This window comes from Poecilia latipinna, unplaced genomic scaffold (assembly GCF_001443285.1).
Source record: "Poecilia latipinna isolate Pla-1442-1.1 unplaced genomic scaffold, P_latipinna-1.0 Scaffold480, whole genome shotgun sequence".
Lineage (NCBI taxonomy): Eukaryota > Metazoa > Chordata > Actinopteri > Cyprinodontiformes > Poeciliidae > Poecilia > Poecilia latipinna.
In genome coordinates this window covers 117,719-133,529 of record NW_015113096.1, presented here as the reverse complement: position 1 = coordinate 133,529, position 15,811 = coordinate 117,719, and the positions used below count along the sequence as shown (strand labels likewise).

Sequence of the window (15,811 nt, the reverse complement as noted above, 5' to 3'; positions counted from 1 at the left end):
TTTTTTAAGTTAAAATTTTTCCATTTTTTTTTCCTTTTAATTTTTTGTTTTTAAAATAAAGTCATTTTTTTTTTTTTTTTTTTTTTTTACTTTGTATTGCCATTAGTGTAGAAAGGTCACCCCGGTGTGATCCAGTTGTTCTTTCAGACCATGTATCCTTTTCATTTCTAGATGTATTTTTCTGTGAATCGTCGTGAAGTGATAACTGTAACCTTTCTGAACCTCCTATGGCTTTGTTTGTGCCATAAAATACTATTTGGAGTTGAAACATGACTATAATAAAGACAAACTGGTTCCATCAGGACAAACCTTTAACGTTTATTCCTAAACCTCAATTCTGATTCCACCATTTTCCTACAGCAAGATGATAACTGAAGAAATACTGGCAGTAAACCAATCACGTTGGGTCTGTGAGGGCTTCCTGGGTTCAAAGTTGGGCTAATGACCACATACACATGCAGTTCAGTATTCAGTGAAGTTTCTCAGTCAGTCCAGCTGTTTGGTCACACTCGCTTCTCTTTAGTTTGCTAATTGGTGTACAGCAGATCACTCCATTGAACTCTGGTATCTCTGCTTTCAGAATCGCTCATTCCCAGTAGGTCTGTGATTGGATTGACGGTTCGCTTCGTTTCATTGAGTCAGTGTTTACTGGAAGGGTTCAATGCCTCTAATGTGCTTGTGACCTTTTCCACACATTCATGAAATGTCTTATGATCTTTGAGTCAGAGCAGTTTCAACCAGCTTGCTCTTGCCTGAGTGTTAAGAGTTTATTATTCTCCTCAGGAGGTTGTCGTTGCTGTCAAAATGGGATGTTTTGTTCCCACAAAACGTTATTTTTGTTCTTTAAATTTAGTCCCACAAATTACAGCCCAACTATGACTTTACTAAATCACTGCCATCTTAAGGGCAACAAGCCCCACCAGCTGCCTCTGGGTGGTGGCAGACGCGTCAAATTGTGGTGCCTTGTGACTATTTTTGAATCTGTTTTATTCAGAAGTGTCACAATTACTCAGAAAACTGTCCAAGCATGGACTCCAGTAACCGGTCCTGTGTTAACACACGGACCAGCGCGGTCCAGATGTGACCCTCTGCAGCAGTTTTCATCTTTAGTTTACCTCTTATTTCTCTGACACTCGGTTTTAAATGCACAGGAGTGAAAGCATGCATTTTCTTTTTGAAAACAACTTAAGTTTTTTTTTTTATTATTGCTTAAAATGGAGTACAATTCAAACATCACTTTGTATGAAAACTTTAAGTTCAAAAGCAGATCAGAAATAAAACATTTCACATTAACGTTTAAAAATTGACTAGAGGCATTGGTAACCCTTTTGTTGCCCTTCACTTTGTCTCAAGTTTGAAACATGAACAGAATTTTCATAAAAGAAATATTTCTAATCTAAAACCGTGTATAATATGCCAGATTCTGTACTAAAAATCATCAAATGTTTGTCTTTTGCAAAGAGGGTAAAATTGTACCTTTTAGCAGCTGAGTGAGCTCCCTGCATGTAGCACTTAGCATTCGTCAACAGCTCATTTATTAGCCGTAGTTTAGTGATTTTTCTGGATCCCAACAACGGACTGATGACATTTCTGTGTCTGGCCCTACGTTCTTTGAGGATTGCTGGTGTTTCACACCAGCTGGTTGCCCTTCTGTGCTGCGTCCATCTTTTCTTTCTCTTACTGAGAGAATTGCTTTAGTTTTGACGTTCTCCAGTTTACATGGACTCGGTTTGATCTTTTTCTTTTCACCAAGTTGCCATGTTGTGACCTGTTGTACACGCATGCTTGGCACTCAAGTTTCATACGGTTCTGCATGTAAATGTCATTATTAGCCAATTTTGAATTTGACTCAATACAATGAGTGATTTATCAAGAAGATGACGTTTCTTTACTGTAGCAAATGTGCCTTAAAATGTAAAACGGTTTCAAAGGCAAAACATCTTGATCCCAGTCAGCATCCTTTGTGCTTAATGAGCAGCGCTGAGTTCGGTCTGGATAGATGGTAGAACCTATTATATATCAAGAATTATTGTTTTTTGTTAAAAAATATCTTTCGTTCATTGCTTGAGTGGTCTTACCTTAACCATAAACAAAAACCTCAGTATGGTGTTTTTAGTTACTGAGCATCATGGTGTCGGTATTTAATGAGGAAGTCTCTCTTTGCACCTCTAGTTTTATACTGCCAGACTTTGACTAAACAACAATGTCGGATTCCTCGGTTGTTTGTGTGACACCATTTTGAATATCTGCTGGACAACAATGCTAATTGCTGGGGTGATGAAATGGTCTACTCCGATGAGGAGAAAAGAATGCACAAATATCAATTTCTCACCAAAATATTGACATTTATTTTTATACCTGGTTCCTGAGGGATAAATCATCCTCTCTGGTTAAAGCAGCAGATGTCTTCTCATTTAAGAACAAGCGTTGTTGTTCTTCTGCTCATGATCTGACACCATATGTGTTTAGCGCCACCTTTTGAGTGGGAGGAGTATTGTCCTTGCTGCTTGGTACCGTGATAAAACTCTGGACTGCAGTCTGATCTTCACAGGGTCCTTACTGGCCGTCATGTCCAGAAAACAATCTTTATTTCACTCAGGTTTCAGAGTGGAGAAGAATAGAAGCTGCAGTTTCCTGTTCATAGTTTTAACATCCCAGATAATTATATGGTCAGAATATAAACTGAATAAATCCAGACTGAATTTATAAACGTTGAAAAGCAGTTTGGATTTCAACTTTCCACCCTATGTGGTAAAATAATTTTACTACCAGCTTTGGCCTCTAAGCACAATTATTAAGGGCCTTCAAAAAAACGGTTGTTTCACTTTTTTATTTTAATTTTTAAAGAATCTGAATCAAATCTTTTACTCTGGAATTAAAATTCATACATTTGTCAGTTTGGACAGTTTTTTTTTTTTTTTTTTTTAATTTGTGAAACCCCAAACTTGGTGGGTTTTCTGTTTTTTGGCATGAGGATCACCTCTGATTGGATCCTAGTTTGAAAACCCAGAAGTTGGAGAAGACATGTAACCAACCTGTAAACATCCTGTTTTTTAAAAAGGTAATGTATCTTTCAGCTTTAATATCTACGGAAATATTAAAATCCCATAATAAATGTCTGCGGCCTTTTGGTATTTATCAGCAATTATTGTCTATTGCGACTAAATTAGACAATTTTTAGCCTTTTAGTAGATTGTGAATAAAACCATGGTGTCATTTTTAAAAATTAAAATAAATGTTTCATAAAATTATCTTGTCCATATTTCAAAAGTGTTCTGGATAATCTTTGACACTTTCATAACTACTGACAGCTTTTGTCAGATCCTGAATAACAGAAAAGTAATTACCTTTTTTTTTTTTTTACATCAGTCATTTACAGCTAATCCAAAAAATATTCAAACCCCTGGCAGTTTAAATGAAGACATAAGTCTATTTCTGTTTGCAAATCGCTCAAAATCACCTGAATGAGTCACCAAAAAAACAAAAGATTCATGTTATGATTATTTCATGATGAACACGAATTGATAATGCAGCAGTTAAATGCTTCTTTAATTACCAAGCAGCTGTTTGCATTGTTTACTCTGAGCAAATGTTATTACTTCCAGTTGGTACATTTAAGATTAACCCTAAATCTTAATCTGACTGGGGTATGAATAATTATGGACCTGCATGCGTTATGGTAAGCTTTTTTCCATATTGTTCTTTCTGATTGATTCCCATTTTTTACTGAACTCCGAAGGAAACTTTTAAACGGATCCAGATGTCAGTTTTTGGACCTTTTTATTTTGTCGTTTTTATCTGTCAGACTTTTTTTCAGCTTTTTTATTTTATTTGATTGAAGCTAGAAGATGAGAAACACAAGTTCACAACATGTCGACTCAATGCAATTTACCAAAAAAAAGTCCTTACAATTCAATCATACACTTTCCAAGTCAATTAAATCCAATCTAGTTGATCCCAGTTATCAAACAATCCACCAAGTTTAGATTATTGGTTTTCTATCTAAGGAAATTCAACAGATTGCATCAGATTGACTTCCACCATTCACTCCTCCTGGATGAGGATGTAGCAACAGTGAAGAGGGAAAAACTCCCCAGTAACAGGAAGAAACTTCCAGCAGAACCAGAACCAGACTCACTTTGAACGTCCATCTGCTACGACCGATTGGTGGTTTGGGAAGACAGAGCACACACAAAAACATGAGCACTGATTCAGGAGAACTTTCTTCATCCATCCATTATCTTACATAATCTTCCCTACTGTGGTTGCGAGAGGTGCTGGTGTCCATCTCCAGTGGTCAATGGGCGAGAGGCGGGGTCACCCTGGACACATCGCCAGTCCATCGCAGGGCAACACAGGGACAGACAGGACAACCAACCATGCACACACACAACCACACCTACAGAGAGTTTAGAGACCAGTTAACCTGGCAGTCATGTTTCTGGACTGTGGGAAGAAACCAGAGTACCCCCATAAAAACCCACCAAGCACAGGGACAACATGCAGAAAGACTTCAGGCCGGGAATCAAACCCAGGACCTTCTTGCTGCAAGGCAACATTGCTACCAACTGCACCACTGTGCAGTGGAGTGCTTTCTATGTTAGAGAAAAGTAAGATATTAGTGGCAGCAGTAGCTCATTTAGAGGCTTCATCTGGAGAAAAACGGCCAAAGAGAAACTCTGAGCCACTTTTACAGGCTAGAGGAGTTTAGAGCTCAACTGAACACAAGACCAGGAATAGCTTATTTGAAGAAAACGAAAGAATGTAAAGTTTAAAACTGACATGGCAGCAAATAATGCAAATTGGAGAGTAGTAGGAGAAAGTAGGAGGTAATTTTGACTGCCAACAGCCTCAGTCTGCAGCAGCGTAGCTACAGAGAAAGCTCCGGATAATCTGAACCAGACCATCAGCTTTATTCAGAAGGAAAGTTTTAAGCCTCCACTTCAAAGTAGGAATTGTGAGATGTGTAAGAATATTTAAATGGAACATTGGAGTTTATAACGGGTAAGAGTTTATACATTTTTTCAAACTTAATGAAGGCCTTATTTTCAGCCTAAATCAGATCAGACGTGACTTTTAACATTGGATAAATGTGGCTTGTTCTGCTTGGATGTTACATGTTTGTGTTGTATGAATGTTTTCTTTAACAGGTCTGACCAGCTCTAAAGGTTTTGGACTGTAAGACATTGTAACATTGATTTAATTTATAGATCCAAGCAGCAAATGTGCTTTATTTTATAGTATTTCTGTTTATTTCAAACAAGGACAAATAGCTTTACGATAAGATGATTTACAAGATCAACAGCCGTGCTGGGATTTTTCTCCTGCTCTTTCCTCAGTGAAATTATTTCCTCTATTTTTGGGGATTTTTTATTTTTTATAGTATCACAAATATTTAGTGGCATATAATTAAACATATATCCAAAGTTTAAAGAATATACTTCAAACTTGTTTTTAATGCATTTTTAAATATAAGTCCATTTGTTTTGTCCAATGTACTATAATCTTACTGGCTCAAAAAGCTGAAGTTTGAGTTTCTGGATGAAGTTGTGGAAAGTTGTGATAATTTTCACTTCCTTCTATTTGAGTAGAAATCCTCATTTCCCCCCACAACGTTAATTATTGTTTGCAAAATGAGTTGTATACATATTTATGATTTAATCTGGTAAACTATATAAATTCAGCATCACCAGATTAATACTCAAGATGACTTGCAAAATAAAAGATATTCCTACATTGGAAAACGTTTTTAAATCCTTTCATATAATTCTCTAATTATGGAATAGGCATTGATGGATGTTTGGACATCTTGGAGTGTTAACTTAAAAGGCATCTTGAGTCACAAACTGAAAAGCCAAATAAAACTGCATATATAGCAATGTTTAGCTTTTCTTTTTACAATAAAACATCATGCATAGCAAGACGTCAGTCATAGTACTGATTTAGCTAAGTTGTGTATTTGTATTGCTGTGTCTCTTTGTTGGTGTTGTATACAATTTGTTCTTCTTTAACAGGTTTGATCATCTTTAAGATGTTGGACTATGGAAAGGAACCAAGAAAGTCTGTAGCTTCTGCTGGACCGTATTAGTTCAGTCTGTATAGTGAAGAAAATAGGAGGAAGCACTGAACCCTGTGGTACTCCATAAGTAATCCTGATGTGTGAAGATTTTTCAATATGAACGAACCGTAATCTGTCATGTAAATACAATCTATTATAATTGGTATCGTCTGAGATACCATTTAATATTAAATGGTATCTCAGAAGCTCTGGTATGAACATCATAAATGAAATCCAGGCACTGAAATATCTTCCTGATGTGTCGCTGGTGCTTTGGTCATGTGTTTAGTTCAGCCTGTCCGGTTACCCCAGGTGGAGCGGAGTTCAGCAGGAAACGTTGCTCACATGTAGCTGAGCTTTTTAACCACAAACAACAAAAACAGACATGAAAATTGTTGTTTTTTGGCAGTAGGAGCTGTGCTCCAAAAAGCACTGGGGAAGTTTGAAAATAATCGTCAGTGACATGGGTACAAACTCCCAGAATTCCCCTCTTTAATTTCATTATTTAAAACAAGCTTGAACTTTTTTGTTCTCCATAGCTTTTTATGTGGCCCTCTAGGCTGAAGATAAGTTGTTTTATCTGTAAACTGCCAAATTACTCCAGTGTGAAAGGTGTTCAATATTAATTTTAAGAAGTACACAGGTTTCGTTAAGTCGAATGCAGGGGCTGCTATTAATGTTTTCAGTTTATGTACGTTTTCATTCTGCCACAATCGGCCCTTTGAGGACATTTGTGATCTTGATGTGGCCAAAAATCAAAGGCTTTGACACCACTGATCTGTGGACCTCAGTGTATTTTAGTAAGTAGCCGATATTCAGGCATAAAATGACTCACTGACAATAATCACCTGCATTGGAAAAAGGCATGAAGTGATTTTTATCAACAGTGGAGGAAACCAGACTTATTTTACATTAGGTTTAAATTGGGCTTAAAGCTCTGTAGTTGATTTTTACTAAGAATTTTCTGCAGTTTTGCCCTTTGATTATTATGAACAAATCATTTGCTGAAGTTTTTTTTTTCCACATTTCGTCTTGTAAATCTGCTTTAGTGCTGACATTCTCATAGTTTTACTGTAGCACTAACCTGGAGGTTACCTTTGGTCTGAAACGATGTAATTTCTGATCTCTTAGTGAAAAAGTTTGCTCAATTTGTGCATTCTGCTCTCCAAAGGAAAATGTCAGCATTGTCTCCCGTCAGTTCATCATTAACTCCTGTTTACCTCCTTTGCAGATGCCCTTTTGTTGCTCATGTGCTGCTCTGGTAAAAAATAAACTTGCAGAGAACGTACTTCCCTCGTTGATCATTAACATTGGGAACTGGCGTAGTTTGGATTCCTTCGACCGTTGAAAGCCAACATTTTCTCTTAACTCTAAAACAGATGCTTTATCAGCCTGGTTGTTTTAGAAATGAGCTTCGTTGAGGTTTCTCACCACACAGAGAAAAACGAAGCTTTGGGTTTATTGCAGTTTACACTATTGTTGACAATATCTAATGTCATGACTACGGTTCATAGCAGCTGTTGTAATTGGCTGTTTTACTGCAATTTTATAGATTTACATTTTAATTCCATGTCCATTAAATTCAGTTTATATTATCACCAATTCTCAACTCAAGGCACTTTGCAAGAGAACAGATTCACTTCATATCAAGAAATGCATTTTCATCTCACTGCAATCACAAGAACTAATTCAAATTCATTAACAAAAACTCCCATTTGATCCTCATTTTAATGCAGTGCAATTTAGTTTATTACACCCAACAGTAAAAGGTTTTTATCCAACACACCAGCCAGTTGGATCAAGGAGTAAACCTTCCTTCCAACTAATTGTTTCCAGTCGATAACGTTTCAGCAGGTATGGGATGATGGTGGATGATGATGGTAGTTAGAAAAAGTGGTCAGTGTATCCTCCAGCAGTCCATGCCTACAGCAGCATACCTGCAGAGATGCTTCAAGATGGGTACAACTAGTTTATATTCTGAACTTTATCAAAAAGGTCAAGTTTTAAAAGTGTGTTGGAAAAAAACTTGGGTGATAAAAGATCTACCTCCCGTTCTACTTCACTACTGCACTTTGAAGTGTCTGTTGGGAACATATGGACCAATCAGATCTCATATGATGAATCTTCTAGATTTTAGTGCTTCAGTTTTTTAACTTTATGGTAGTAAAGAATTACAATAGTTCAGCCTTAAAGTTACAAACGCATGGACTAGTTTTCCTATGTCACTGTGGTATGAGATGTTTTTCATTTTGTAAAATTGTGCAGGTGAAAGAAGGAACCTGTCCCGGTCAAAGGTGATGCGAAGTCTTTGTACGATATTACTGGAGATCCAAGTTAAGTACGGAGTTTGTTTTTCAGATGCTCTGCTCCAAAGAGCTTCCACATTGTCTGAATTTAACAGCAGAAAACTGAGTATGTCTTTAAGAAGTGTGTAGTCTGCCTAATTTATTAGATTCATCAGGCTTTGAGTACATCATCTGCATAATTGTGGAAATATACCCCATCCTGTCTGATAACAGAAGAACATATACAGCGAAGAAAAGGGATCCAAGCACACAACTCTGTGGTACTCCATAATGAGCGTGAACAAATTATCTGTAAGATAAATCAGCCTGATGCTTTTTATTTTTTGCTCTTTTTGTAAGAAAAAATTGTGATCAATTTTATCAAAAGGTCTTTGATCACTAGCTGCGTTTCCATTGACTATAAAATTGTGTAAATTGGAATTCCAAAAATAAATTTGGTAAGTGGAAATGCCAATTTTGGAAAAACAAAAAAACCACAAGTTTTTGTGCTACGTTGACATGGTAGTTATTCTACTGCATCAAAATCAGTGTACTCCGTAAAACAGCAGTGGTAAACTATTTTTTTTTTTGCATCACATGCATTATGTGATTAGCAATAGGATGTTGCTACTGACAGAAATGACAAAGATGACAGGAAGTGATGGGAGGAAAATGGCACGGCATGTTTTTCAATGATTTGTCGCGTGACCAAACTTAATCACGTCTGATTTTTATTGCATTTTCTATTTAATGGAAACACTGCAGTTGTAAAATTGTTCTGCTTTTTTCTCTAACATTGGCAGAATATACTAATGGTGACAAATTTTTGCACACGTTTAAAATGGAAACGCAGCTAGATGCTGCCTGTTTGGCAGTAAGCGTGTTGCTCACCTGTAGCTGAGCTTTTAAAACTAGAAACAGACATGGAAATGTTTCTTGGGACAGAAAACTTACCCAGAATTCCACTCTTCAACTGTGCTGATAGAGAAAGTTTGAACCTTTTCTCCTCATGATTAAAGTAAATAAAAGTTTTGGATTCAAAAAAGTCTTCACAAAAGTCTTCAAAATGCATTTTTTTCATGGGAAGATGTTTATTACCTGGATGTGGACGTCTGATCTGGGTTTCACCCACTGCCTGAACGATTTTCTAGTTGCATTCCTAATGCTGTTAAATCCTATTTAGTTATTATGAAATGTTGCTTTAGCACTGTGGGCTAGGAGACTTCAACCTTCAACCTGCTTCAGTTGGAGCAGAAATGAAAATGTTTCCCCCTGTTAGTCAGGAAACCCAGACATGTTTCCATCACAGAAGAGATATTGAACTATTACTGAATGTTTTAATGACTTTTGAATTGAATTAGCCAGTCAGTAATAAAAACATCAGACTGACTGCATCAGAGTTTATTAAACTCTAGTAGGAAGGCTATTTACCTGGGAATCTTCTGCAGCTTACCTTCCGTGCTTCGAGGTTGACCAGCATGAAATATTAATGCTAACATTTCAGTTCAACTCACAATAACAAGTCAGCCTTAAGGAAACAAACTCATATGTTCCATCTTTAGGTTGGGATTTTTATGAATATGGTTTCAGATTCAGTTATTTTTCAGCTGAAGCCCTTCCTGCCTGAACACCCACTGCAGGTTAGATATAAATAAGCCTGAAACAATTAATCAGATTAATTATAATTAATTGATTATTGAAATAGTCGACTAATTTAGAAATCTATGTATTGTTAATTGGCACTGAAAGACGAACATTCAGTTCTGTATTTACCTGCTGAAAATGTATATTTAGGATAAAAACACAAAACTCAAGAGGCATAGTTTTAGCTTCACCTGGTCCATTTTCACTAAAGCAATGCTGTTATTGCATTTTAGACAATACATTTATTATGTCTTCATTTGTATTAATATATCTCTAATGTATGTAAAAAGACTTAAGTTGTTAAATTAAAAATCTGCACAATGTGCCAATTTTTTATCTGGGTGATTAATCATCAACATAATTGTTGGTTGCATCTGTAGGTACAGGTGATTAGGGTCATGGTGCACAGTGCAGCATTCAGTGAGTTCTCCGTATAATTGGCTTCATAACTGGATATTTCAGACCAGAACTGGCAGCATGCAGCCTTACCTGCTGCTCTGCATGTGTTCAGTTAACAGCTAGCATCACGTTCATGTTAATTATTGGTGTTAGCCATGTGTATCGTTAGCATTTCAGTGCACATTTTCAGTAGAAGAACTGGACCGACCCAGAGGGGTGTAATCTGACCTCTGACCTCCAGTGCATCCCAACATGAAGTGCCTCCACTGGCAGCTTAACGTTTGCAGATGGACGCTGTGTGTGTGTGTGGTTGTGTGTGACGTTGGCTACCTGAGGTGCGTTAGCTGCTGTCAGAGGCAGGCCGCCCGCTTCTCCATACACACATCTCCTCTGCAGTTGGGTTACTATGACGATGAGTAGTTCTGCAGAGGTCAGTGGACAGTAGAGCCTGGACTTGTTTACACTGCAGCCAGAGGTATGCTTACACAGATGATCTGAACAGTAAGGTAAGTGTCCCCTCCCCTCCATGTTTCTGATTGCAGCTGTGCTTCTCTCAGGAGCGCTGAGGGCTTCTGGCATCACACTGACAGGATGGCGTCACAGTGCAGAAACGGGCCTGGACCGGGGTGTGTGGGTGGGAATGCAGCACCATGTTGACCTCTGCTGTATGTGTGTGTGGGCAGTACTTTACCTTTCTCCGTATGTTTGCAACAATACACCCGTGTGTATCTGACTGGGTCAGAACCGGAATCAGAATGTGTGGAGTAACATGCTGAGTATCTCCAGGCAGAACCAGAAACAAGGATTTTAACTTCAGTTGAACTTCTTTCAACAAACATTTTATCTTTTAATATAAAGGATAAAATTGATTGGTGGGATTTTTTTTTTCTTTTATAACTGTAAAGACGAGGTTGAATTCATGTAAATATTCATGGTGCTGATCTGGAAATGTTACATTTTAAAGGGGCAGCACTATGTAAAATTGACTTTCCGCCATGTTGTAATGCTACTTCCTCATCAAAAACATACCTGCAGTGTTGCCTTTTTCCGTACATGTTTGAGAAATCCTTTCATCTCCATGGCAACCATTCAGCTGTGCAAAATGCCTGGGTGGACTTAGCCCCGCCTTCAAGGCTCAGCTCCTTCAGACTAGCCAGCAGCAGTTAGAAAGCACTGCAGAGCTCATTATAGGAGCTGCTGCTCAGAGCAACACTGGTAAAAACAAAGGGTTGATAAGGAGCCATGTTGGGGCGACTTCCTAAAGTCATCCCAGACGGCGTTTCAGAAAGAGCAGGAGTTTTTAAAAAGACAGAGGCCCAACTTAAAGATGTTAAATCAGGACGTAAATTGAGATATTTGATATATAGCATTTTTATAATAACTGAAAGTATAGTTACTTGATTATATGCTATGCTATAAAATGGCCCCAAGTGCCTGGAAAATTCATAACACTGCCGTGTTAAGGTTTTTATTTACTTAAACTATTTGAAACTGATTCAGATTTCGTTCTTATTCATGTGCTGCTGATTTTCTTTTGGCCTTGTTATTTTTTTCTATTAGAAAAACATCAGGCAGGTTTTGTGTAAAAGCTGTTGCTGGATCTGTTTCTGCTCCATACATCACAACCTGTGAGGAAATGTTTTAGTAGAGCTGGTCCTGGAATATTTATGGTCCCTTATGGATGGAAAAATATCCAATCATCTTTGAAACTGCTGAACTTTGATCTGATTAGCTCCAATAAATGATAGAGGTCAGGAAAATCAGGTGGTTTCTGTTTATTCTGTTATGTTCATCTTAAACCATGAACTAAAGGATAGGAAACCAGCTTAATGTTTGTCTCTTGGCTGTAGCTCCTTTATTTACAGTTTTACTTCCCGTTCCACATAAACGTCGCTTCCTGTCTGAAACGATGGAAACCTAAATGATGGCAAAGCAACTCGAAATCAAATTCTGACTGAAATTAAACAGAAACATAATTGTCTCCAAGTTAGAATATTAGATTTAAACTATATTTTACCATAAATGAAACAGTTTCATTTTCATATGTCTGAAATTTAAACCCTATTCTTGTTACCATTTTATATTTGATTCAGTGAAAAATGGAAATAATTCCAGAAACATGTTCAGTGTTCCTTAACAGAGACATGCTGTGCAAAATTCACACTTTGCATGTTTTTGTACTTGCGTTTGGGTCTCTACTGCTTTTAAAACCGTCCCAGGCGGTTGAATAATCCATCCCGCTGGTTTTTGGCAGCAAGTTGATGGTTTTTTGTGTCTAGAATAGGAGCAGTTTCAAAACCTTCATGGCACAGCGCCGGTACCCAGCAACCCAAACTGAGCTACAGCACATTTGGTCAGCTGGTTTTATAGCTGTGTGCTCTGTACAATGGCTGCTGGAAAAGACGTGTGTTTTGTTGTTGGCTTACTATGCAGAAACCACTTGCTACATTCTTGTTGGTTGTACAGGAGGCTCTACTTCTGCTTTTCAAAGATGTATGGTTGGATGATTGTGCATCTCTTTGCAGCCTTTCTGTGGCATTCAGAGTTTCTGTTGGATTGGATTTAATGAGGTTTTTATTTACACCTAAGTGTAAATGTGAAACTCGGATATAATTATATTTAAACATTGATTAAATAAGATTAATGTGAAATGATCTGAAACGTTCAGAACTCTCGTTTGTGGCTGTTTGAACCCAGAACCTCTGGGTGGAACTAAAATAACCAGGTGAGATGAAGGAGGATCTGGTGTGAACTCCTCACCTTCAGCAGGAGGTCGTGTTTGTTTTATTTTTATTTTTTGTAAATGTAATGCACATTTTTAAGATCAGTAATTACATTTGAATTACAAAAGCTGGTTTTAATGAGTCAATGAGACATTTTTGACTTGGGTCATAAATTGTAAATCAGATTCCACAAAATCTAACAGTTCAAAATGTTTATCTGGGAAATAATTTTCTTTTTGTTTTAAAAATATCTGTACAAAGTCAAACTGGCATTTAAAGGATTAAAATCCTGATATCTGATGGCAGTTTGTTGAAGTGGACATTTTTGTCTTTAATGACCCAAAGACGGCCAGTTTTTAATCCGTTAGAGAAAATAATCCAGAGTCAATATTTTCTGTTTACACATCAATTTCAAAGTGACCTCATGTCACCAAACCAGCTCTAAAGGGTTAATCTTCTCAGGTTTGTTGAATGTTTCATAGTTTTGAGCACAACTGAAGTTTCGTTGATTTATGCAAGAAAAGAAAAAAATTAGCTTTTTTCCATATGTGGGCAATTTTTTTCCTTCTCGGTTTTATAATGGACGTAAGATTTCCAGTTTTCTAAAGTCGAACTAAAAATTGGGCAGTGTGCTCTAATTGAGGAAAATTTGACTGAATGGACAAAAATGTCAATGAAATCAACCTTAAATTCAGTTATTGATCTGCTAAGTGTTGCATGATGGAGCCTCACTTTGCTGCAGTAAATCCATAAACTGTTCAGGTTTTAATTCTTGGCTTCCTGCCAGCAGAACCCTGATGGGGAGTAAAAACAAATCCATGAATTGGAAAAAGTTTTTTTCTTCTTCTATTGTTTGGAAACTCGGTGATATTTTCTGGATGACTCACTTCCTGTTTATGCTGCAAAACGTTTTTCTGCTGCAGTAAACGACCTGATTAATCATTTGGTCTCTATTATTGCAGAATAACTGATGATTGTGTTTTACTCTCTGTTGCTCCTGAACTGGACTCGTAGCTCTTCATGGTGGTACTGGGAGCGCTGTGGTTTGGACCGGGTCGGGCTTTTTTTATTTCCTCTGCAGTTTTTCTGACTGAGTTTAAACTTTGGGTCAGTCGATGGTCGCCTCGGTTCTGTTCAGCTGGTTGTTTGCAGTCGTTTTAGCAGGGAAATATTTCAGTCAACAGAACCAGAAGATTTGGATCAGAACCGGCCTGTGGTTGGTGTTCAGTGTGGAAACTCTTCTGTCGCTCATGGAGGTTCTGGTTCTCCCAGATCCTCAGAGGAAGTTTTATCAGTCTGCACTGTGACCCATTTCTCCAAACAGAACCTTTTTATCCGATCGGCCCAAACCGTCCTCCCTCCAGTCTCAGTGTGATGCCAGAATGTCCCTGTTGACCTTAGATGACCCCTTGTGTCTAAAAGGGTGTCGGGTCTTAAAGTTTTGGTGCCGCTCTGCCGGGTCGGTACCAGCTGCGGTACCAGGACCGCCTTCATGCCTGCTGACTCAAACAGCAGCTCATTCTAACTGATTGTAACACGGCCGTCCCGACACACACTGCTGACCAATCACAGCCAGGCTCTTACTGTGTGTTCTTCTCACCTCAGGAGCCTCGACCAATCAGAGGAGGCTGACGGTTCCACCTGAGCAGCCATGGTAAGGTCGTCTTCTGCGTGACCTCTGGACTCTGGATGCTTTCCCAGCTGACTGACTTCCTGTCCTCCTCTGTTCTGGCAGGTAAAAATCACACCTGAAGTCTGAGAACAGGAAGCCATGGAGGCTGAACTCCATCAGGAAGATTTAAAATGGTTCACAACTCAGTACAGGAAGGTAAATGTCAAAGGTTTCGACTTTTATTAAACATCGTCTCCCTTTTCTTTGAACCTTTTCTTTGAACAGATCTTTTGCTTCATTTAGTATCAAATGTCACACCAGGCCACTAGATGGTGCTGTGGGTTTAGCATGGCATCCAATGTGCTCATGTAACACAGACATCCTTCATCAGAACTGTGTTGAATTGAACAGGTTAAGTAGCTTAACGTTGTCCGCCATTGTTTTTGTTAAACGCTGGAGCCGTGAGCTTGTGTAACTGAAGAGCGGCTGTGTCTAAACTGGGTCTTAGCTAAATGACGTTATGTGTTTGTTTGACCTTCTTTTTGAAAATGAGGTCAAAATATAAAAACTATTGGGTATTTTACCAATATGAAAGCCATTAAGTTTTCTCTCTAATGAATTTATTGGATATGCTATTGTAAAGTATTGTCTCAGTATTTGTAACCTCTTAGCGGCTCTCATTGCCGAATTTCATTACATTGTTCTGCATTCTATTTCTCAAAGATTTTTAAACAATATAAAGAAAAAAGGTAAAGGGGAATCATTTCCTGACGTTTGTTTTCTTTTCTTTCAGGATGAGGCAAGTGAAGCTGCAGTACCGGGATGCAACCAGCAGGGGGCGGACATCTGCCGGACAGATTCTGTTTTTCTGTTGGAAAATAAGAGAGCAAAAACTGTTTTTTGTTCCTGCCTGAGTTTATTCAGCTGTTCAACCAAAATAAAAATAGCAGAATTTCAGACAATATAAGCCCAGAGTTGGGCTTATATTCGATAAATGTATCAAGTTACATTTATTTAAATAATTTTGTGGCAGGGAGAATTGTACTATTACGAGTATTTTTACTACATGGTACTTTTTACTTTTACTTGA

General features: G+C 37.9%; 1 protein-coding gene across 1 annotated transcript in view; it reads left to right on the top strand.

Annotated features, from left to right (window-relative positions):
• sfpq (splicing factor proline/glutamine-rich) overlaps positions 1-15,618 on the top strand; it is a 27,332-nt gene extending 11,714 nt beyond the window's left edge. The window contains exons 10-12 of the transcript XR_001425889.1: positions 14,715-14,763; positions 14,845-14,937; positions 15,515-15,618. The gene's annotated coding sequence lies outside the window, so the exon portion shown is untranslated. The remainder of the gene's footprint in view (positions 1-14,714; positions 14,764-14,844; positions 14,938-15,514) is intronic.
• The last annotated feature ends 193 nt before the right edge of the window (positions 15,619-15,811 follow it).